This window comes from Doryrhamphus excisus, linkage group LG9 (genome assembly GCF_037039965.1).
Source record: "Doryrhamphus excisus strain RoL-2023G ecotype Guam linkage group LG9, RoL_Dexc_Guam_v1.1, whole genome shotgun sequence".
NCBI classification, from domain to species: domain Eukaryota; kingdom Metazoa; phylum Chordata; class Actinopteri; order Syngnathiformes; family Syngnathidae; genus Doryrhamphus; species Doryrhamphus excisus.
In genome coordinates this window covers 12,432,850-12,457,915 of record NC_136365.1, presented here as the reverse complement: position 1 = coordinate 12,457,915, position 25,066 = coordinate 12,432,850, and positions in this window count along the sequence as shown.

The following is a 25,066-nucleotide window of genomic DNA, read 5'->3' as shown; positions in this document are numbered from 1 at the left end:
GATTGTTACTGCACTGTCCACAAAGTCAAATTTACCACCACAGAGTAATTCAGAAAATGGCAATCACAGCCAGGTCCATGCCCAAATATAGAAAATAAACACAGAGCTGGCAAATAGATTCAGGATGGTCGGTTTAGTTTTGATCTTCTCCATTTTCGCAACGGCACTTTGGAACAAATCCGCCCTGCTCGATTCCTTTGATTTGGAACCTTTCCAAGCCGCCTGGTCAGCCGCTACAGCGTCCTTCCGTTTTCTTTCCGAACGCACAAAGCAGTAAACATTGATGTATTGTTCGTATGCATTGCTCGGTGAGCGATGAATGGCAGCAGTTCTCTTTTTGATGAACGAAAATAGGTAATCGAAATCACCGGGGTCGGCCATTGTCTGATTGTTGTGTTGGAATGCAAAGCACGCAGAGCTACGTGGAGTATCGCGTGGACTGGTACGCTCTCGTACATACGATGACAGGGGACCAGTCTATTCGCGCTGAAATTTGACTGCGTCCCGCGGTTCGAACATACCGACATCGACATTTTCTGGTTTTCAAAAAAGCGTACGTTGATGTCTTAACCCCCTCCCTCCTCGTACAGTTTGTACGCTCGTGAAAATGTTGACAATTATGGATGGCCCCTTAGGAACTCGACTCCAATATTTTCATAGTTACAAAAACTGTTGGCCACACAGTCAGGCGATCGGGAAGACCTGGGTTGGATTCTTCGCTTGGCATCTCTGTGTGGAGTTTGCATGTTCTCCATGAATGCTTGTTTGTCTGTATGTGCAATTGGCTGGCCACCAGTTCAGGGGGTGTACCCCGCCTCTCGCCCAAAGTCAGCTGGGATAGGCTCCGGCATACCCCGACTCTAGTGAGGATAAGCGGTATACAAAATGGATGGATGGATAGTGCCGTCTCGACAAGAAATGACACCCCATAGTCACCTTTACGCTCGTATTAACCAACATAGCATAATTAGATAACGTCTTTGAATGCATTTTCTGAATGTCTTATGTTTGCCAAGGGGCCATTTGCACATTTTAAAATGAAAATACATTTAAGCAATATTTAATATATAATTATAATATATAACAAAAACACAACCAAGAAAAATTTTCATTTTATGAGAATCAAGTACAGAAATATTAAAACAAAGTCCTAATATTGACAAAAAATATTTTACAAGCATAATACTGGGAGAAAGGGAGAACAAATAATTGGCTGTGTGAATTGACTGTGATAGTTCATATTAATTTTCATTCTGTGCCGAACATAGCTAAAGTTCATATACAGTAAAGTCTCGTTATATCGATATCGGTTATATTGAAGTACTGCTTATTACGATACTATTTTCATTTCCCGGCAAATTTCTAGCCTTTTATGATATAATTAGTTCCGTTAGTACGATACCCGGTTATTATGATGATCCGGTTACTACGATGCCCTTTTCATCTCCCGCCAGCCAATTTGGTCTGCTTATATCGATACAAAAGCAGCTTAAATCAATCTTTGCTTGATTGATTTAACCAACTGACATAGCATACACACCTATTCCAACGAAGACACAAGCGTACAAATACATGTATTTAATTGTGTTGTATTCAGATATCTTTTTATCGCTTGCAATAATCACTGTTTTTCATATGTACATGCTGGCGTTTGTGGTTTCTCTCGTGTGTATAGATTCTATACACACGAGAGAAACCACGAACGCAGTTGGTTCTTCTGTTGCAGGCATGTGTTTGACCAGCTATGTGGGGTGGGTTGAGCATGATCTGTGAACCAGGAAGTGCGGGAATCGGTGTGTGTGCTGTGCTCTGGTGGTGGAAGTGTGAAAAATAAAGTTGACTGGAAGCAGCCGTTCGCCGTGTTCTTTTTTGGTATTGAAATCCTTAAGCAAAGATTGATTTAAGCTGCTCGACATTGTTCTATACTATAATTGTATACTACTATAGAACAATGTCGAGTGCATTATTGCCCACTTTTAATGCAGTTTGGCGCAGGATCGGATATATCAACAGTCCGGTTATATCGATATTTTTTCCGACTCCCGACAATATCGATATAACGAGACTTTACTGTATACATATAATATACAGTATTCACTAGTAAGCATCATCGGTATTCACCAGGAAGGGCATCGGGAATATAAAGCGCTCAAGCCAAAAATCAGTATGCGGATCAAAAACAAGAAAAGATCCGATGTGGTGACTCCGTAATCAGGAAAAAGCTGAAAGAAACAAATTGACAAATTCAACTGCAGTGAAAAGATATGTGAAAAGAAGAACTGTACCCGGAGAAAAGCCACTCACGGGGAGAACATGCAAACACCACACAGAGATGCCCGAGGGTGGCATCGAACTCGGGTCTCCTAGCTGTGGGGGCCTTCTGCAGCCCCAGAAGTCTTATTTAAGTCTTAAAATAGCTATTTTTCTCTTAGTATGTCTGCTGTATTGAGTAACGTTATGGGGTGTTATTTCAAATTTAGAGGGCTCTAATGTTAAAAACATATTTTAAAGGTTGTAAACTGGTTTTCTATGTTCTAACTACCAAAATGTTCCATTTATAAATAAGACATCCTGCTATGTGGAAATTCACTTGTCTGTTGTTAGTTCTGGAACAAATTAATAACGATAGACAAGGGATTGCTGTATTGTGTTCCTCTTCACTTCTGTAAACATGCACTTTATTTGTATATCACTGCTGTAAGTCTAAACTCAACTCATATGCATTGCATTTTGGGTGGCAGTCAAGGGCGGGCGCCTGGGCGACCTGGTCTCCTGTGACCAATTCGGGTTCTTGGGGCATGGAATGTCACTTCTCTGGTGAGGAAAGAGCCCAAACCTGTGTGAGAGGTTGAGACGTTCCTGCAAGATCGAGTCGGACTCACCTCGACCCACAGTTTGGGTTCTGGAACCAAACTCCGCAAGAGGGGCTTGATCTTGTACTATCCTGGAGTTGCGGCCGGGAGAGACAGTGAGCTGGTGTGGGATTGGTGCCTCTGTGTTGGAGTCCCCGGGAACAAGAGTCATTTTCGTACGTCTTCCGGTTGGGCAAAGGGTCCCGACTGTCGTTTCTGAGTGCACGGCAAACGGTAATTCATAGTACCCGACCTTTTTGGAGCCCATCAGGTGGTCCGTCATTCCACTGGGAGGCTTCAGCGCCCATGTGGCAATGACCAGTGTGACCTGGGGGGGCGTGATTGGGAGGAACCCAGAAATACTGTAAGCGGAGCAGAATGGAATGGAATGGAAAGTGTCCATTGGCGTCCAGTGTGTTGTTTGTTGTCTTATGTTGCAGCATGACTTTTAACTGGCTATTAATTTGGATCCCATCTTTTGTGTTTGTGTGGGAATTCACAGTAAAGGCCCCTTCATGTATGTATCGTTATTGTCAGCTTAGATGCTGCAGGACTAACCACAATGTGGAAGGACAGAAACATGTTGTTTCCCTCTTTGCGCTTAACAGCGCAACCTTGGCAAAGGTGTGTGTTTGTGCTCTTTTCTTTTTTTCCTTCCTATAGTAACCAATTATGTTGTACACACAGACAGCTGATGGGAGTCTCTTCAGCAGAACATGCAAAAAGCTTCCTCCATACCTTTGATTTTGGAAAGAATGCACCATTCTTTCTCACAAGTCGGTGTCTGTCTGCCAGATATACGTACATGTGATGATCGCTTTCAGGAGAATTGTGGGCCAGTGAAAGCCTCAACACTCTAGAAAAACTACATGAGGCTGCAAATATAACTGGCCATGTTTTTTGCATGTCGAGGGGCAGAACAAATCCTGTTTGTGATGCCAATTATGCTATGAAATGTAAAATAACTGCAAATAGACATGACTGACCGTGACTGTGAGAGTCCAAGATTGTTTATCGAACAATAGAGACTAACAATTACAGAACCCAGAACAAAACCCACAGGTAATACAACTATCTGCACTCGGTGGTGTTCGAAATGAGTTTCCTCCATAGGGTGGCTGGCTCTTGTCATCCAGGAAAAACCACTGCTCGTCTACATAGAGATTATCTGGTCAAAGTGCCTGCCGGACACCTTTTTGAGGATCAGACTCTCCAATCAGTAGAAGGACCATGTCTCTCAGATGACCTAGGAACACCTAGGGAGGAGGTGAAGGAAGTCTGGGTTTCTCTACTTAGGCTGCTTCCTACAATGTCTGAAATTGTTATTGTATTTTATGAACAGCATGCTAAACAGTATTTGTATGTATTAACAACTCCAAATGAACTGAAAATTTAAATCAAGCTAAAAGGTACCACACATTATGAAAATGTTAAACTTGTTAAAAGAACATTTGAATCACACGTTAACCGTGCTATTATGACCAATGAGGGGTTGAGTTCAAAGACATCACATCATTATAGTCTTTTCCAAGCATCATTAAATGCAGAAAACTGTACTTCGGCTTTAAGAGTGACACAGTGTGCTTGAACCCATCATCATGTCAACAGCCGTTGCCCTCGTTAGGTCAAAGAAAGGAGACAATCCATTGTTTATGTGAACGGAGAAGAGAGTTTGATGATTATGTTTTACATCAATTAGTTACTTTAAGCGTCGATGAAAAAAACATTCACTATCCACACAAGATGTTAAAACAGGTACATCAACAAGTATCCCAGTTCAATGTTTGGCCGTGAATTTATTCATGACTTCTCATTGAAAGGGGAGGGAAAAAAGCTAAATTAGAAAAGCTCTTTCAGGATGAAAAACTAAGTGTGTGGTAACGGCAGAGAAATCAAACACATCCAAAGCAGGGCTTTTGTTTTTCGGCATGCATTGAATCCATACCTAAAACACTTCCATTAGATGAGTCTCAGTAAAACACTACTGTCTGAAAAACAAATCATATTGTTGATTTGCCGTTCAGCAAATTCAACACAATGAAAAGGATCATTTTATGACCCTGACACATATTCTGCTTTGGATAGCCACTCGTGGAGCATTTTGGCATTGATGAAACCAACAAAGCATGCCAGAAATGCTCCTGGAGAGAAAAATAGACATTACGACCCAATTGCCTTCATCTGTGCCTCTGCCAACGAGACAGATGCAGAACTAAAAGCTGAGTGAGCAATGTGCAATACAACAGCAGAGTATACTTTATGAGTGCCCATGCAGATGACCAAGTATGAAATAAAATATGAGCTAGGAATTACCACACCGTGGAACCTCTGTTAGCATGTTTTGCAGTTCATGTAAAAAAATACAGATTTTATGCAATTAACTTACAATAGTCTAATGGGTGAGTCCAACTGTGTTATTTATATGGCACATTTCCAAGAGTTAACTGCAGCCATTAAAACCCCCCAAAACCTTCATCCATCCTTTGTCTATACTGCTTATCCATATTAGGGTCACTGGTATTGCTGGAGCCTATCCCAGCTGTCTTCGGGCGAGAGGCGGGGTACACCCTGGACTGGTAGCCAGCCAATCCCAGGGCACATATAGACAAACAACCATTCACACTCACATTCATACCTATGGACAATTTGGAGTGGCCAATTAACCTAGCATGTTTTTGAAATTGGGGAGGAAACCGGAGTACCCCCCCACACACAGGGAGAACATGCAAACTATGATCTGATCCACCATGCAGCCCCAGAAAAAACACACCTAATAATAAATTGCACGGCTGAAGGTAAGAATGTTGAACAAAGTAAAGACACTTTCCATCCAACTGTTTTCTATACCGATTATCCTCACTACGCTGGAGCCTATCCCAGCTGACTTGACTTGAATGAACAATCTGACAGAAAGGCACCTAAAGTGTTCACCTATTTGTCGGTCTTGAGAATGTTCAATTTTTCTATTCTTTCTTGTATGCCTTGGCCCCTCACCTGTCTTTTCTGCCTAAAAGAAAGAAGACTCTGAACTCGGTACAGTTATAAATGTTATTTTCTTTCAGTTTCAGTGTTTTCAATTGAGTGGGATACAATGCTTGTGCAATGAAAGGCTTCGTATACGGTAGGCTGAGGGAACAAAGGAGCTGGTACCACAAAATGAAGTGAACTTTACTGACATGCCATATGTAGAAAGGCTTGTTTGAATGCAATCCATTGTGGTGGTGTGAAAGGAAAGAAATCATAAAAAAATCATAAAAAATCAATTTGCACCCAGACATGGATACACTGTCTACAATATATTAAAAGCTGTAAAATATAATATTTCATTGGATATTGTGACGCCTTCACATTAGGTCTATGAGCTCAGTTCATTCTCAGTATAACAGCTTTCATAGGAGGCCTTCTCGCCACTCACAGATACCCATAGAAAAGTACTGAGCATACTCAGCATTGTTAAATCCACTTCCAGTCAGTCGCTCTCACACAAACTTAACTTTACCACAAGCTTACATTTCACTTTCTGTAGACTCTGTGTACTTTCATTCTTCTTCATTGATGCTAAGAGGGCAGCTCTTTATCCAAATATACCGTTCCTGTATTTAAAATTGTGTGTTCAATGAGTACTTTGCTAGCGGCATGATCCAAAGAACCAGGAAGAAAGGCTAAAGTGAAGACTTGACAATGTTGAGCCTGATAGCTGTTTCAGGAGAACTGTAAGTGTATTGACTAAAGCAGGCTTCTTTGACAGCAATACATTGTCATCAACAAGAACGTAACCCTGTCCAGTTAAAAAAGTAACACATCACATAACACCACCTATTGTATTTTGTAATGACTCTTGATATGAGCGATAGGAGTGGATAAGCGTATGGAAAGTATAGGAGTAGATACGCGTATGGAATGTAAGAAATGTGTGTAAGGCACTTCAACAACACCTCAGAATAAACAGAATGATCTTAATTAACTAGAAGCTATAAAGACAACTACAGGGTATTAAGAGCATAGTTAAAACTACAAGTGCTACAATTAAAGTGCAATATAATGCAGAGCGTATTAGGGAGTCATTCAGCAGTGGAAAAATTAGATGGGTAAATCCCGTCCTCCTGTTGCTGGAAAACTGGGACAGCACAAGGGGAGAAGATGACATTCCCGCTTCTAACTGAGGTCATGAAGAATATTACTTCCTGTGGATTGCATGTTGGATTATTATGAACAACAGTTAAATAACCCATCAACCCAAGACAAAATGGACAATTCCATGTCTTCAACTTTGTAGGAACTCTTTGGGGAAGGGTTTTTGGGCGTATACATGGGCGTTTACCCTGAATTTGGAGAAGAAGAACTTGAAAGCCATGGTCTGGAAACACCTCTTGATGAATCACAACAGTGTGAGCCAGACCCACTCTTCCAACATCATTGATCTCAGACGTCACAAATGTTTCGTTTTTTTTCTTTAAATGATTGGAACCAATCTAACATCTTGTAGAAAGTCTTTCCAGAAGAAAGACATTGTGGATGAAAGTCCTAAGTGACTTGACTAATGGACACAGACGCAGCCAAACACGATACAGAAATATATGTGTGGCATGATGAGGGAGCTGCGGGGAATGACATAGCCAATATTACCAACAACGCCACGGTAGACCTACGACCCAGCACAAGGCAGACCAAGTTCATTAATCACATATATATGGGGGAGAGACAAAAGTTCCTCGGCCATCTCTGTGTGGAGTTTGCATGTTTTCTCCGGGTACTCCGGTTTCCTCCCCCATTCCAGAAACATGCTAGGTTAATTGGCGATTCCAAATTGTCCATAGGTATGAATGTGGGTGGGAATGGTTGTTTGTCTATATGTGCCCTGTGATTGGCTGGCCACCATTCCAGGGTGGACCCCGCCTCTCGCCCGAAGACAGCTGGGATAGGCTTCGCACCCCTGCGACCCTCGTGAGGATAAGCGGTAGAAAATAATGAATTCATGAATGAATTTCAAATGTTCTAAAAACTTCTAAAACTTTTAAAAAAAACTTCTAAAAACTTTTCAGTTCTTGAAATAGGAGTCTGCCTGGATGAACACAAACCAAACCAAAATCAAACCAAACACAACATGCATGATAAAACAAACGCAAATAAATCAAACACCAGTATTTACAGTCAATATGTACAATATAAGGCAGTTGTGGGAGGAGTTTGCCAACCGTGAGCAGCGATTGGTTGCCTGGATTTGAGGTGCTCAGCCAATGCGGGAGGTGCAGCTTGAAAACGACCAATGAAATCACAAATGTAGTCATGGGAGGCAGTAACAGCGACTTACCAAAGAGGAGAAGCACCGGTCTCAAGACCCAACGGAGGAACGTTGCCGCTCTCCAAGACACACACAAACACACACACTAGAACAACGAGTAATCATTAACAACAGTTGAGCAGAGCCAATGGGTCAGATGAGGGAGGTCCACTGCCTACCCGAGCACCAAACGCTGATAGCCCAAGTCTACAGTGACAGCTAGCTGCACAAGCCGCATTGAAGCTAAAAAAGAGAAAGGGAACCTCTATGGTCTGTGATTGGCTGGCGACCAGTCCAGGGTGTGCCCCGCCTCTCGCCCGAAGACAGCTGGGATAGGCTCCAGCACCCCCCGCGACCCTCGTGAGGAAAAGCGGCAGAAAATGAATGAATGAATGAACCTCTATGGTTGCCAAGCACAAACTTGACAAGAAGATCTCCAAACTCACACACAAAAGGCACACTAGTAGTTGCATCAGGTGTTCGCGACACAAATGATTCCAACGCCGTCACAGGCACAACTCGCTGACCCACAAGAGGGGAGAGGACACGGCGCACAGGAAGCCACTACAGATTGCATTTAAATGCCCTCCTCTAATTAGGACATGATTAACCGGTGCACAAACAAGTGCGTGCCAAGAACAGTAGGGGGAGGGCAGGCGCTCTCCACCCTGCCACATTGGGAAAGCATGGGTCATTAGTTAGATCCCCCTTCTCTATATGCAAACTGGCAAGAGTAGAAGTGCACACAGGTGATATTGGTGATATGCTTCTTTTTGACTTTCTCCAACGACTTCATCACCAGCGAAGCCAGGCCGAGTGGCCTGAGGGTGTTTAATAAGTATCGCTTATCTCGGGGAATAGAATAATTGTAGTGTGTTTCCACCTTTGTTTCATAGACCAAAGAGCCCAGTGCACACTTTACTTTGTATAGCAATTTTAAGAATGCTCAGATACCGCCTTCCTCGCGGTGTTTTACCTTTTATAACCAAAGTCAATAAGAAGAGATGAGGCAGCCGCTCTCACTGAGGTTATTCCTTTCTTCATTTCACTCCTTGCAGCATCATCCCGAATGTTGTTTTGTGTAGGGTCTGTTAGATTTAATGGCTCCTGATGGATGAAGCGACTGGATGACTGTTTAACAGTAAGCCCCGTAGACCCGTCAGGTACTTTTTAAGTGAAGCCTTGATATTCCCAGCCCTCTGCTTTTGTGATATATCCTACCATTTCCACACCCAGAAGACTGTGGACAAAATATTATAAATAATATAAATATAAATATATACATTTAGGATGACATTTTTTTCATATCGCTTTTCAAATCATTAAAAATCTTTTCTGATTGTAAAGTTTTATTTATGTCATTTTTGTTTTCCTCGCTGTTAGAATAAATGTAGATAGAATGAATATAGTGTTAGTTATCACCCTTATATCCATTTGCTTAGACAATAGAAAGTGTTTGAATGTGCTAAAGAAGAAGGAAGGTTCCAGTGACCCTGATCAGAGACCCCCATTGACCCCCAGGTCCTGGAGGTGACTGGATGCGCCAACAGCAACCCTGCAGATGTTCATGTTAATCCTGCAAGAATGTGTCAAGATTAGAACTCATAAAACAATAAAAGTAATTACTCACATACAGTGCATCCGGAAAGTATTCACAGCGCTTCACTTTTTCTACATTTTGTCATGTTACAGCCTCATTCCAAATTGTATTAAATTAATCTCTTACCTCAAAATTCTACACAAAATACTCCATTATGACAATGTGAAAAAGTTTTTTTTTTTTTTTACTTTTTTTGAATTTATTAAAAATAGAAAACAAAAAAATCACATTTACATAAGTATTCACAGCCTTTGCCATGAAGCTCAAAATTGAGCTCAGGTGCATCTTTTTCCACTGATCATCCTTGAGATCTTTCCACAGCTTAATTGGAGTCCACCTGCTGTAAATTCAGTTGATTAGACATGATTTGGAAATATAATAACTGTCTATATAAGGTCCCACAGTTGACTGTGCATGTCAGAGCACAAACACCAAGCATGAAGTCAAAAGAACTGTCTGTAGACCTGCGAGACAGGATTGTCTTGAGGCACAAATCTGGGGAAGGATACAGAAAAATTTCTGCTGCTTTGAAGGTCCCAATGAGCACAGTGGCCTCCATTATTTGTAAATGGAAGACGTTTGGAACCACCAGGACTCTTCCTAGAGCTGGCCGGCCTTCTAAACTGAGCGATCGGGGAAGAAGGGCCTTAGTCAGTGAGGTGACCAAGGCCCCGATGGTCACTCTGTCAGAGCTCCAGCGTTCCTCTGTGGAGAGAGGAGAGCCTTCCAGAAGGACAACCATCTCTGCAGCAATCCACCAATCAGGCCTGTATGGTAGAGTGGCCAGACGAAAGCCATCAGACCAGAGAATTTTGTTTCTCATGGTCTGAGAGTCATTCAGGTGCTTTTTGGCAAATTCCAGACGGGCTGCCATATTCCTTTTACTAAGGAGTGGCTTTTTGAGCTTCATGGCAAAGGCTGTGAATACTTATGTAAATGTGATTTTTTTGTTTTCTATTTTTAATAAATTCAAAAAAAGTAAAAAAAAAAACTTTTTCACATTGTCATGATGGAGTATTTTGTGTAGAATTTTGAGGTAAGAGATTAATTTAATAAAATTTGGAATGAGGCTGTAACATGACAAAATGTAGAAAAAGTGAAGCGCTGTGAATACTTTCCGGATGCACTGTATATACACACACACATAGACAAATACAGCTCATGCAACTGTCTTCCCCCCTTAGAGTTGCACGGCCATGTAGTAGGGACCCCCGAAAAGAGAATAAAAAGAGAGGAACGTGAACTGCATATTCAGAGTGGAGCGGCATGTCACTGGGTATGTTGTTTCACTCTCCTCGCTGCGAGCAACTTTGAATATTGTTCTGTCTCTTCTGTATTTCTGTGTATTTCTGTATTTCAGTGTTTTTAAAAGTGTCACGGGAGTTTGAACCTGACACTGGCCACACCAACAGGATTAACTCTGAGTAGCTCCTCAAAGTGAATGAATGTAACTATAGCACCTCAGATTTGGGTATGTTTTTTTGTGTGTCAAGAAAACAACTTTTTTCTCTTTCAAATAGTAAATTACTATTCCTTGACAACTTGGATATACAGTATACTAATTCATTCACCTCTGCAGTGCAGTCCAACATGTAGTAGACCACCACCGTCAAGTAACTTTCTGGCCTTTGAGTATTCAGGATGATGGTCTGCCTGCTGGGCCTTTCTGCCGGACGCAAATCCACCAGTGCCTTTTATTCATTTGTGACACCTATAGGCCAAAATGGGTCATCAGCTGGGGACTATATTTACTCAGTTTCCCATCCAAATCATTTCCAATCCCTTTGCGCCCTTCATCTTAGAGGTCGGAAATAGCAACACAAAAACCACAGGTTGGCAACCACAGTGTCAGGTGGGTCTTCGGTTTTTATTCAATGATGAAAAGGGCTCCATGAAAAAAAAAAAACATTGCCCCTCATGTACCTTTCACCTCCTTCAGCCTGCTGATCTTAGACTCAGTCTGGATACATAATGCTGTGCTGAAACATGCACTGAATCAAACACTAAACCAGCACGAACAATATGGGCGTACATCAAATAAATGAATTGCAATAATATTTAATTCAATTTTGGCCACCTGTCTCTGATAAGTCAATCTGTTTCCCTAGTGTGAACAGCTGTGTTTAGTAAACAAAATCTCAATCACCCGACAGGAAATGGGTAATAATTCATAAATAGGTGATAATAGGTGATACAATGTACAGAATGCATGTACCACTGTTGGAAAAAAGCACACAATTTTTGTGTTTCTGTCTTTATGCATCACTGATGATGATTTTTGTGAGAATTCACACTTTGTTTGGCAATCCTGGAATGCACACTAGTCGCCGTGACATGCAGAAGTGAAAGTGTGATCCGATAGGGTGCCTTCACTTCGAGGGGCATGGCGCACAGGCGGCAGCGATATGAAGCTACAGCAGCATAAAAACATAATAAACACAAACTGGAAACACATTGAATGACGCCTCTGTCTTGTTTTATTATTAACGGTATTTATCACGACCTGGCAAGTTATATATAGTGCGGAAAGATAAACTGCACATGCTTCAAAAAGATAGCAGTGACAGGAAACGTCGATTTTTCTTTAGAGACTATAAACACCATTTTTTTTTAACTTCCTGACTCTCCATGGGACAAAGTCACTCCATTTGGGTGAAGCAAGGCTCTTTGAAGGCGAGCAAGGGAAATGAAGAAGATGCACATTGTTTGTCATTGTTGCTATTTTTTACATTATGATATCAAAGTACAGCAAAGCTATCACGACTTGGCCGTGTGACACGGAGGTCGGATCCCAGGATGCAGGACACAGCAGGCTCAGGTATGGTTTAGCAGCTTTAATAGTCCAGTTGAGTGTAACTAAAAGAGTAACTAAAGGCGACGGAGCACAAAAGAGGGGGCTCCTTGACTGAGTGCAAGCAGGCACAACACAAATTACCACGAGAAACAGTGAGCAGTCTTAAAGGCCAGCGGGCTACCGGACGGGTAGGAGGGTGCGTGGCTTCGGCGTGAGCAGTGCTGGAGGGGTACAGGAGCAGAGCAACAGATAGGAGCAGGTCTGTCACGTCCACAAAGGAATAATCCAGCACCCTCCTGCCGCAGCTCAGTGCCTTAAGAAGGAGACTGGGAATGAGGACGATTGGCGACAGCTGCACCCATCTGGTAGCTCCGCCCGACTCAAGGGAGGTCCACATCTGCAGATGCACAGAGAGAGCAGTAAGGGTCCACATAACAATAAAACCCGGACGTACCCTCAAACAGAAATACAAGGTAAAAGCACATGTCACAGCGCAGTGTGACAAAAGCTCTTTCTTTCTTTTCTTTTCTTAATTTATTTCAGACATGCATACTATGTTACATTATTCTTTCTGACATATACACTTACAATACAATACACGTACAATATCTATATCTATATATATATATACATATATATATACATATACATATACACATACATACACACATATACACATAGTACATATACGTACATACACGCATATCTACATATATATATACACATACATACACACATACATGCACACACACAACACCTCATTACTACACGTGTCTGAAAAGGAGCAGGAAGAAGCAAAGCTTATTAAATCCTACCCCTTCTTCACGCCATAGCAGTTACCAATTCAATATGTGATTTTTTTTTCCCACACATATAATCACATAATCTTACATAAGACAAAACAACAAAAGAAGAGTGGGAACATCAGACACCCCAGCAAAACCCCAGGACATTGCTGAAGCACACCACCAACCCCGCCAGTCAACCCACCTGGCCCCAACCCCTTTATCCCCTGAGTGCACCCACTGAGTGCCCATCACCCCAGCAGTCCCCGCACACCCCGCTGCCCTCCAATAAGATGCCATTTTGGCTGGACCCACAATTATGTGTGATCCCTGGGCGGGCCTACATTTTGATGGATTGTTTGTTCTGTTATCCAACAGACCTCTTCCTCGTGCCACAGACATGTTACCAACATGTGGTCAACGTGACACCCGATGTCCAACCGTCACTTTACCTCATTATTGCGAGGCCACACAGAATGCTCCCAGAAGAAGCACCCACCAAGCCCGGGCGCCCCAAGCGCCATCTGCGGCTATTGAAGCCCCAGCCCAGCCAGAGAGCAGCAAGCCACGCAAGTGTGCTGAAGCACCCGAGACCCAGACTCACACCCCCAGTAGACTATTCATTTGTATTTGGGCTTTCTTGTACAGACGTAAATATGATTTCACAACAGGCTACACAAGGTAAAACCTCACCCCTTCAAAAATGACTCATTACCTCTATAGTATGTTATCTACCTGTATTGCCTTTAAAAAAAAAATTCCTGAAAGAAGGTCACAAGCGGGATTGCCTTGACCACGACCAGAATATCACTGCTCTGCTCTAATGCACATATTCCATAGGGGACTTGCTTGCCTGGTATCTGGGGATTGCTATGATATCATCAGCGACACATCCTGGGGGGCAGGGGGCCCACAGCAGACGGAAGCGTGGTTGTAACGCTAGCCTAACAACCAGACTAAAGGTCCGAACTCTGTGATTTCCATTCCATCTGTTCTAACCATCATCTCATCCATTCATCTAATAATTACAAGACATTTTTATAGCAAATGTTGATTGAAGAGAATATCATAGTCAAGCCAGAAGGAGGATTTGGAGAGGGAGGACCAAGTCGTGTGATGTATCAATTACTCATTATTCAACATTTGTGGTTTGTATCAGAATACAAAGCAATTAGAAATGTTTAATTTAGAACTGTGAGAGGGGAAAATAGTTTGTTTTATGGGGGCATCGATCATTTCCATTCTTTTGGTCATGAAATATGAATACATTTTGTATTACTACTACACTAAACCTTGTAATGTCATGTTTTTCCAAGTTTTTTCAAGTTGTACAAGGACTTTTTCAGTCTCATCATATTGAAATGTTACACAGTGCTACTGTTGAATATTAGATTCCAAGACAGTTTGAGCAATCCACTAATCTCTCATTTAAGAGAGTTAATTTTACATAAATAGTTTTACATGTAGTGTTATTATGATTATTATGTTATCAGTTTTATCATTGTGCCTGATGTGAGATCATTTAAACCTGCAATAAAAAATCGGTGATCAAGCTCAGTGCTTCTCTCACCAAACAATTACTGACACCCAGTGACCAATGTAGAAAATTCCATGTACTTGTATTTGACTTCATTTAGTCATTTTAGGCTTCACAATGCTGAATTTACGCAGAAAATAGATATTAGAAAATAGACATTTCCACAATGGATCAGAGTATAAACAATGTATAATAAAATAACAAAAACAGTTGAGAACAGTGCTTTGGTTAAGTCATTAATCTGTTTCTGAAGGTCCAACTCACACCAAAAAGGATTCTAACCAAAGCTAATTTTCCCATAGAAATGAATGTAAATCCAATGAATCAATTCCAAACGCCCCAAAATGTGAACACAGAACACATTTGTGTTCAGTTATGTACAGTAATTATAGCTATACATGCAGAAAATGATGCAAAAATAATTACAGATTTTGGATGCTAAACGAGCATACAAACACCAACCAAGGCAACCTTTTAGCAAAAAGTTTGGGTGTTAACCGAAAAACGTTAACAGGCGTTAACCAAGGTACCAAGGCTGTACTTACAATGAAGTCGAAAGAAGACCAGAAAGCACACAAAGGAAAAACGAATACTTATAGTAGAAATACACAGTACTGGAAATACATGGCAAAGACAAAATAAAACACACCAGGAACTCCAAACAAGAATACCAAAAAGAGCAAAGGAGAGTCAGAAAGATGGGAATCAGATGTGGCAAGAGTGTTGTCATTGGTTATATTTGTCTTGTAATTGAATTTGTCTTGTTCTAATAAAATATATGCACATACTGTATGTAACACTACCAGTAATATTAACAATGCACTATTGACCTAACTTCCATGTTGGTAGTGTGTGGGTGGCAGCCAGAACATGAGGCACCCAGTGCAAACATTGACACCATGCGGGGCAAACTCCACATGCTAATACAACCAGCAGACTCATATCCACTGCACACGCCAAGGAGTCACGTGTCGTCGCTAGCAAAGCAACCAACGTAGGAATGAAACCGACGGTTTACTTCTACAGCCATGTTGGGGAGGTGTCAGGTTCAAACTCCTGCGACACTTGTAAAAACATTTAAATACAGAAATACAGAAGAGACAAACAACAATATTCAAAGTTACTCGCAGCGAGGACTGTGAAACCACATACCCAGTGACATGCCGCTCCACTCTGAATATGCATTTCAGACTCCTCTCTTTTTATTGTCTTTTCGGGGGTCCCTACTACATGGTTGTGCAACTCTAAGGGGGGGGGGGGGCAGTTGCACGAGCTGTATTTGTTTGTCTATGTGTGTGTATATGTGAGTAATTACTTTTATTGTTTTATGAGTTCTTATCTTGGCATATTCTTGCAGGATTAACATGAACATCTGCAGGGTTGCTGTTGGCGCATCCAGGCACCTCCATTTCTTCTTCAGCACATTGAAACACTTTCTATTGTCTACGCAAATGGATATAAAGGTGACAACTACCACTAAATTCATTCTATCTACATTTTATTCTAACAAGAGGGACCTAAACTTGGTGCTTCAATACATTTTCTTTTCAAATTTGTTTTTCTTAAAATTACATTTTGGCAAAAACTGAAACTGGGGTGTTCAAAAAACCATGGTGGAACTTTACATTACAACATTTTCCACTGTAAATGAAAAAAAGGAAGCTGTCAGAAATAATCCCGGTGGACGGGTTTCTACTTGTAAGAAAGCAGCTGTTAATAGCGACAGATGTGCGACACATCATCTGACTTTGACCTGCCAATTGCATTTCTCAGTTTTTGTTGCTTTGCAGTTCGTGAGACAGAGCACGTCTACAATTTGTCCTCTGACTCTGTCATTGTCTAATCACTATGAAAATGCTCAATTTTCTCTGCTATGTTATCAGTTACAAATGGTTTACCAGGTTTCTATCTATCTATCTATATGACTACTATCAATATTATTACAATTATGTTCCAATTTTCTTGAAATACATAAATCCCACATGTATTGTGGTTAATTGGTTCCAGAGCGTTCTTTCATGTATGAATCCCTGTGATGTGGTGAATGTGTGGCGGCTGAGTGAACGGATGCGAAGGGAGAGAGTTGGTGAGTTGGTGTTGACTGCTTCATGTTGACAAGACAGTTAGTTACATTTCCAGATAACATGGTAGCAGCCGACAGTCACCTGTTCACCGTTGCCAAGTCCTCAGAAAAGTAGCTATAGGCTGTCGAGAAGTTGCTGGATGATGTCATCGGTTAATTTGCATATTATTTGCATATGCTGAAACAGATGGTGTGGGAAAAAAACATAACCATAACAATGGAGGCGCGAGGAAGTGTGTAGAACACCTCAAATTCATGTAGACTTATAAATAAACTTGATCCTTAGTTTGTTAATTAAAAGTTTGCCATCAATTCATCACATGAAATAATTTTGAAATGTTATCTTGATGGCGGCGGCCGAGTGTTTAGCGCGCAGGCCACACAGCTAGGAGACTGGAGTTCAATTCCACCATCTCGACCATCTCTGTGTGGAGTTTGCATGTTTTCCCCATGCATGCGTGGGTTTTCTCCAGGTACTCTGGTTTCCTCCCACATTCCAAAAACATGCTAGGTTAATTGGCCACTCCAAATTATCCATAGGTATGAATCCATAGGTATTACATCTGGACTCGCTTCTAGCCTTGCAATTAGGGCTACTTATTCAAAGGGGACCAATTATGCTTATTTTCTGACCCTTTGTATTGAGTTGTGGTCTCCTGTAGAGCAGCTATACACAATAACCCGCACAGAACACTTTCCAGATCTTGCAGAATCTACACCTATTCCAGCTTTATTTCCTTGGATTTGTGCTTCCCTTCAGGCACACCCATTCTGCTGTGATTGGTCACATGCCCGATGTGCTTCCTAACTACGAATGAACCCCACTTTCTAACACAGTAGGTATCGGAGTTGATAATGAATAAAGTCTTTGTAGAGCTAATTGAAAAGCGTTTAGGAGCTACTGGCTGGAGACCTCAGGCTCAGAGTGGTAACGTAGGCACCGCTGGTGCGTCTGGAGAAGCCAGACGTGGGTCCGAGGAGGAGCACTCATTGTCGGGCACACTTTATCAGAGGCACCATCTGTGCCATGGAGCTCAGAAGCAGAAGGGCGGGGGCTCCGACATTGCGCCTTTCCTGGCGAGAGATCACTGCTTCTGACTTCAGCAAGACTTTGCGTTGTATTCATGTGTTCATGTGTTCATGTTCACAAAAACAGTCCCATGTCGAATGCCGTAAAATGAAAATATTTTTCTGTTGCTGGAATCACCAAATACAATAACTTCTGACTGAGCTTGTTTTGTAAACAAAGCTTAGGGAAGGGCAGGGGAAGCAGAGCTTTTGATATGGAGCAGCTTTTTGTCATGGAATACTTTCTAATATGCTCTTAGACTATGTGTCTGTAAGTAACGTGCAAATATAACTTTATGATACCTTCATGGATTGAGAAATGTGGTATTTTGGACAACAGTGTTCTGTAATTAGGATACTAATTATGTCTTGCGACATTGTAGCTGCTGTGCCAGCCACTGGCTATCTAAATACACCTAATACATATTCAAAGTTTTCTTCCACAACATCCTAACATTTATTAAACAGGTAAGGTTTTATTGTTTCCACTTAAATTTCCTGAATTTTTGATACATCCAATCTGATCGTTCAGTGCAGGGACTCAAGACTAATTAGGAAGCTAGCGAGCTAACAAACTATTGAGCTTAACAGGTAGCCACAAATGTATTTCCTCCAAATTTAAGAAGCCAAAAACCTTTATAACGAGGGAGCAAAGGACGACTATATCAGATTCATATCCTGAAAGGTTACGTTTCACATATTGGCCTGATTGCGATCTCTGGCATCCAATTACGTATACCCATATTTGAATGTTATGCTTGGGAGCAAGAAAATGGAATTGGATGACTTCAAGCAAGGACTTGCTTACAAATGCTTGTAATACACTCTTGGGTTCATAAGCAATGTTTGTGAGACTTTTTTGTCTGAAATGGTTTGATATCTCCTAATGAATGTTGCTGTCATTTCTTTGGAAAAGTTTAACTTCTCACCTTTTCTTTGTCATGAGAGATTTGATTACACTACTTGTTCTTGTTCTCCACAGGCTTTCATGTAGAAGGTCTGCTGGGTGATTTGAAGTTTGCATGGCATGGCGTTAAAGAATGTGTTTGTGCCTTCATCTTGCCGTCAGTCTCCTTTCAGCTTGTCCTTGGCAGCATGCGTTACGTCAGGACAAAGGGAGAATTCGAGTATACGCAACTTGCTGCTTTAAGAGGCAGCCATTTTACCCAATTGTTGGAGAGAGTAACACTAGAAGAATCAGACATCCTACTCATTTTATTGGCCAATCCTCAAGCTGGGTGAGAAATTACGAAGCCAGCATTTATCAGACCTTTTGGTTCCACAGCGTGTTGAGTGCCACAAATGGAGCACAAGTGTTGTAGCTTCAGTGGAGAATATCTATTCTGTGTTGCTAGAAAAGAAACCTTGCCACTCTTTCTCATTATACTGTTTTGACCCTGCTGTTATTTCTTCCTTTAGGAACTATACGTTGTTTAGACTTTTCAGCCATAAAAGTGTTTACGTGGTGCACATATGTGCACCCCCACACTGAAGAGCTCTCTCAGGATTTGACCTCAAACTGTTTCTTGCTTGCTACTTTTTTTGCATGAAAAGCCCAAAACTTTTTTTCTGCGGTTGCCACACGCCCTGGCAGGAATTTATAACATGTGTCATTAACAGCACCTTGCCAGATACTGGAGCATATGGATATTTTTGACGGCAAGCTCTTTAAATCCACTTGATCATGATCTAGTTAGGAATGTCAAAGTGAAGACTGAGTTGTGGAATACATGGGGGAGCTACATAGGTGCTATCATGTTGAGATATTGTATACTTGTATTATGCATGCAAGCTTGATTTTTTTGAATCCTTGACTCAGTGCAGCACACGTAGCTATATCTCTAGAAGACGAGGATGCATACAATAATATCCATTTGGAATATGGTAAAACATAGTTCCCCTTAGATCTCTGAATTTCAACACAGTGGATCCCTGCAAATTGACAACTCAGAATTGAAATTCGCAATGAAAAGAAATGAAAGAAATTACAATGGGTGGTCATGGACATATACTTGATATAGAAGACTGGACTCGGGATGAGCCAGTACACCATTGAAGCAAGTCTTTAATGATAATCCTTTCTGAATGTTCCTAAATGGGCTTTTTTTCTTGAAAAACATTTAGAATTTAAAACCAGTATCATAAATGAACAAATTTAAAAGACATGTTTGTGTTAGTGTCTCACTCGCTCACATTTTGTATTTGCTGAACGTTTGTGGGTGAGTTTAAGAGCTAATATGCTAATATGCTTTTTCTTTAGTATTAATGCTAATACTAAAGAAAAATACTAATACAAAAATATGCTTGCTGACTGTATTGATTTAAATAATGGCCCATAGTTCCCAAACGATATCCTTTTATGTCTGATGGATGTTTTCAAAACCCAACTTAAATCGTTTTTTTTCCGTAAGGCTTTCTGAGTGGGCTGATATATCCACTATTGTTTTATTTTTGGGCTCTCTTAACTGTGTATGCATTTTTTTTACTGTTATATTGTTCACATTTGTATTTTTGATTGTGAGGCACTTTATGAGTTCCTGTCTGTGAAAGGTGCTATATAAATACATTTTACTTACTTACTTACTTTTACATAAAATTTTATCAAATTGTTTACCACAAAGAGATTTCCGTTACTTATTATATTATAAAACCGTATGTGTATCTGCTATTAAATGTGATTAATTATAAGTTTTGGACTTTAACTTACTTTGGACAAACTGCAATTAATCCCAATTAAATATTTTAATCGATTGACAGCCCTCAATGTACTTGTTGATGTATGATCACAGCATGTACTGTCTGTCAAATGACAAAATGTTTTGGAGTCAAAACGAGTATGTTCCAATGACGTGAATTGTTAGCTAACTCGTATTAAGTTGTTTTCTTTTGTTGAATGCACAGAAAGGGAAATGTTTCACATAAGGATTGTATTGGGATGCCAAAAGAGTGCAGTTTTCCTTTTAAAGCGACACATGTTAAATATTGTATATACAGTATATTCCTATACATATTTACACTACCGCTCAAAGGTTTGGGATTACTTGCAAATTTGTTTGAAAAAAAAATTCATGCATTCCACAAACAATTTTTTCCGTTTCACAAACATTTTTATCCATTTCACAAACAATGAAAATGAATCAGATGATTTTCAAAGAAGGATCTACATTATTGCATAGAGGCCTACTATCAACTACTGTCAGTCCTCTGCATCAATCTCCTGGTACGGCTGCTAATCCAAGTTCATCATTTTATAAGGCTAATAGATTATTAGAAAACCCATCTAAAATCTAAGCTAAAACTAAAATCTCTTAAAACTACTCCCTTTAGAGAGCAATAAACTGTGTCAAACAGGGACAGAAAAACGATGCAGAACTGTGTAAGAAGACAAATATCTGAGAGTGTGTAGTTTAAGACAAAGACAAATAGTAGCCGTCAAACACCAGTGTCAGTATCAACAGTGCAGCGACTTCAGGATGCTGGACTTCATGGCAGAAAAAGAAAAAGCCATGGCTAGTCAAGACTAGCCAAACTATGAAAAAAAGTGTGGTTTATAGTCCGGAAAATATGCTACTTGTTGTTTTGCATCCTTTTCTATGACTTCGATATTCATGTGACCATCCTGTGTCCACTGTTGGGTTCCAGAATTTCCGTTGACAACACAACTGATGCTAGTGATGATGCACTGTGCAGCTTTGACCAACACACAAACATGCACTGAGATGAGTCCCGAGCACTACAACAGGAGTACAACAGCAGATGTGGTGGACGCTGTTTTATCCGACAGCCCACTCCTGCTTAAAGTCCAGCTGCCTACACGCACACACACACACACACACACACTAGCATGCAGAGAAAGACAGCTGTACACCTATTGTTAAATGGCTCATTCTCTGCCAACTGCTGCTTCTGCCATTACACTGCATCACTGGCGAGTTGGCCTTTTTCCAGAAGTGCATCGGGTTATGTTTGTGTGTGCAGCAATGTAGAAGGGAAGAGATATGCATATTCATTGTTTTATTTTTGATTTATCTTTCGCCGATAATTTTTGATGATTCTTCTCACACATTCGCATGGCAACACCATTACTCGTGGGGGGTTTGTCTTTTTCAAAGTGTGACACAGAGATGTTACAGCAGCAACAACCCATTTCTTGCCTCCACCAGCAGGGAATAAGGCATCATAAATATTTGGAAATATGATCATGTTAAATATGAAAGACTGACAACTGTAACCGACAGGAACACATGGCTGCTTTTCTATATTTAAATCCCAGGTGAGTCAGAATGGCATTGTGAGGTTGTGAGATCGCTAAGGTTGCTCAATTATACATTCTCCCTGCCTTTCATTCGTTACGCCGCATATTTCCCTCTTTCTTCACCTCTGCCTCTTCATGCAGATTATGCTCTTGCCGTCTCTCCACAGCAGAGAGGAAGGAATCATGCACAAAGCTTTCAACATGAAAGGCATGGCAGAAAAACAAGGAGGACAACAGATCAGTGCATGTGTCTAAGTGTGTGTCTCTCATCGCACGTGCACTAGCAAAGGAATATTTCCTCACTTAAAATGAATTTGGGATGGGTGTTGGAGTGATGTTTGTGTTGCTTGGCATTTTCATTTACCCATAAGGTTAACGTGCACACATCCACAGGCTTCATTATTTACTATATGTCTGCCCAATCCATTTTTCCCAAGGTTTTCTACTGAGTCTGTGCTCTTAGGTCGTCGACTTTTGGCTACCACTGGCTAAATAATAATTAAAAAAACAGTTAACATGTCAGTAATTGTTTAACTGATATTCTAACTGCATTTGTGGAAATGATTCAACCGGTGGAAAAAGCAACACATCAAATCAACTCAGCTTTCCCCTTCCTGCCACACAGACTCAAAATGATTTACTCGCTCAGCCCGCCAGTTTCAGGCTAATGGCTGCTTGACAAAGACTCCAGTTCCTTTGACTCACGGGTGCTGGATAAACACACGGGTTTCACTGACTCAACAGTACTCGAAGAAGACTCGAGTTGCACCGACTCATTGGTGCTCGACATTTTCATCAACTCACGGATGCTCAGGAAAGACTCAAGTTTCATCGTCTCATGACTCACTGGCGCTCTCAAGGGTGCTACATAAAACTGGAGTTGGGTGCTCTACAAAGACCCGAGTTTCACTAACTCATGGGTGCTCGACAAAGACTTGAGTTTCATTATACACTGAAAAAAGTGACGACTGTGGCATTCCTTCAAATTGGTCTAATTGGAAATCATAGTTTCCAGGTTAAATCTGATTTTTCTACTTTGCTTTAAAGCAAACAATACTCTCCCCGGACAAAATGAAATGAAACAAATCTACTTAAGTGGGAGTGAAAGTATTATTTTTTTTTTTCCGAAAATGTTATTGTGTAAAACACACACTGACCTGCTGTACTGCTAAAAACGCTGTTTTTGATGGTTTTTATTTATTATTATTTTGAAAGGTGATGGAATTTTTTGAATCATCACAAATAAATGGTCTTTTGTAGGTCATTTTTCTGTTTTTAGTTTTATTTGAAGTGGATCAGTTCAGTGAATTACAGTTTTATATTATAGGGAATTTATTATTTGTTTGTGGTGAAATTTTAAGTTGTAAAAAAGCAAAAGAAAAAAATATTGATTTACATTAAGTAACACTTTGGCTTTGGACTAAATATAATGTATTGATTAAGGTTAAAATTATACTTTGTTCTGAATCAGAAATTTAAATTGAGAAAATAAAAAAAATGCATGTAACAAAATTACAGCAATTCAATTAGTTTATAACAAAGTAAAATCCATCCTTATATGTAATAGTATTTTTTTTTCCAAAATGAAAAATTAAGTTGTAACAAAGGATAAAAATTGTATTTCCAGTAAATCAAAATTTATGGTTTCAACCACATAATAAATTTAATTTGAGAAAAACTAATGAATTTCCGTGTAACAAATTACAGTAATGTTTAAAAGTTGATCCAAAGTATGATTTTTTTAGTGTAACTGACCGATGCATGACGAAACCTTGAGTGTCCCTGACTCACAGGTGCTGGACGAAGACTCCAGTTTCAATGTGTGCAACTTGTTGCGCATGTGCTGGTTTCTGCAAGTGAGTCGAGTGACTCGTGTCATCTATTTTCCCATCACTGCTTCAGACTGTGTAATAAGTTTCAGTTGTTCTCGCTATGTTGTGAAAACGTGCCGCTCGATTCTTGTATCAAGAACTAAACCAAGGAGGCCTGACAGCAGATAGAGACCAGTGTGATTATCATTGAGGTAGGCTGGAGGTCCAAGGACCACCGCACGACTTTGAAAGTTCTGATATGCCAACAAGTAACCCAGCGTGGAAACAGACAGAATGAAGTTTGCCATTGAATGACTCTCGGTAGGCGGTCGGTTGAATTGAGCTGCTGGAAAGAGAAAGCCAGAAGTAATTGCGTGCACAATTCCATTGCAGGTAATGCACGCTATTCATCTTGCATACAATCCGATATGAGAAAGTCCTATGGCATCACTGTGAGTAAAGTGGTCACAAATTGGAGATAGGGACACTGCTTAAAGTACACCAATTCCAATCCTTGATATCTGCACTGACCAAGTAATAGCTTGTCATCACCCCTGGCATAACAATGTTTCCATCTATGTTTCTTTGTTTGTTAGTTTGAGCGCTTCCTGTTGACAGGTTTTGATGTCGACCAATATTTGTATTGCTTGGTAGGTATCCTTTCAAGATATTTATCATTCTTGGGTGAGGTACTTTGGTGAGAAACACTCACTGATATCATATGGAAATTATAAAAGAAACAAAGAAATGATTATTTTAGAATATATTTCTCAATCTTATATGATTTGAAGGGCGTTCATACACCTAAGCTTTGCCAAAGGATAGACAGTAATTCCATGTTTATTGCAGTGGTTTCAGATAAATCATTACGTTTCCGTATTTATAATTTAGAGGTTGGAGCACAGAAAACCTGTTTACAACCGTCTAAATGCGTTTCTCAACATTAAAGCCCTCGAGACACCCATCTAACTAACACCCATATACTCACTTTTACACTCTA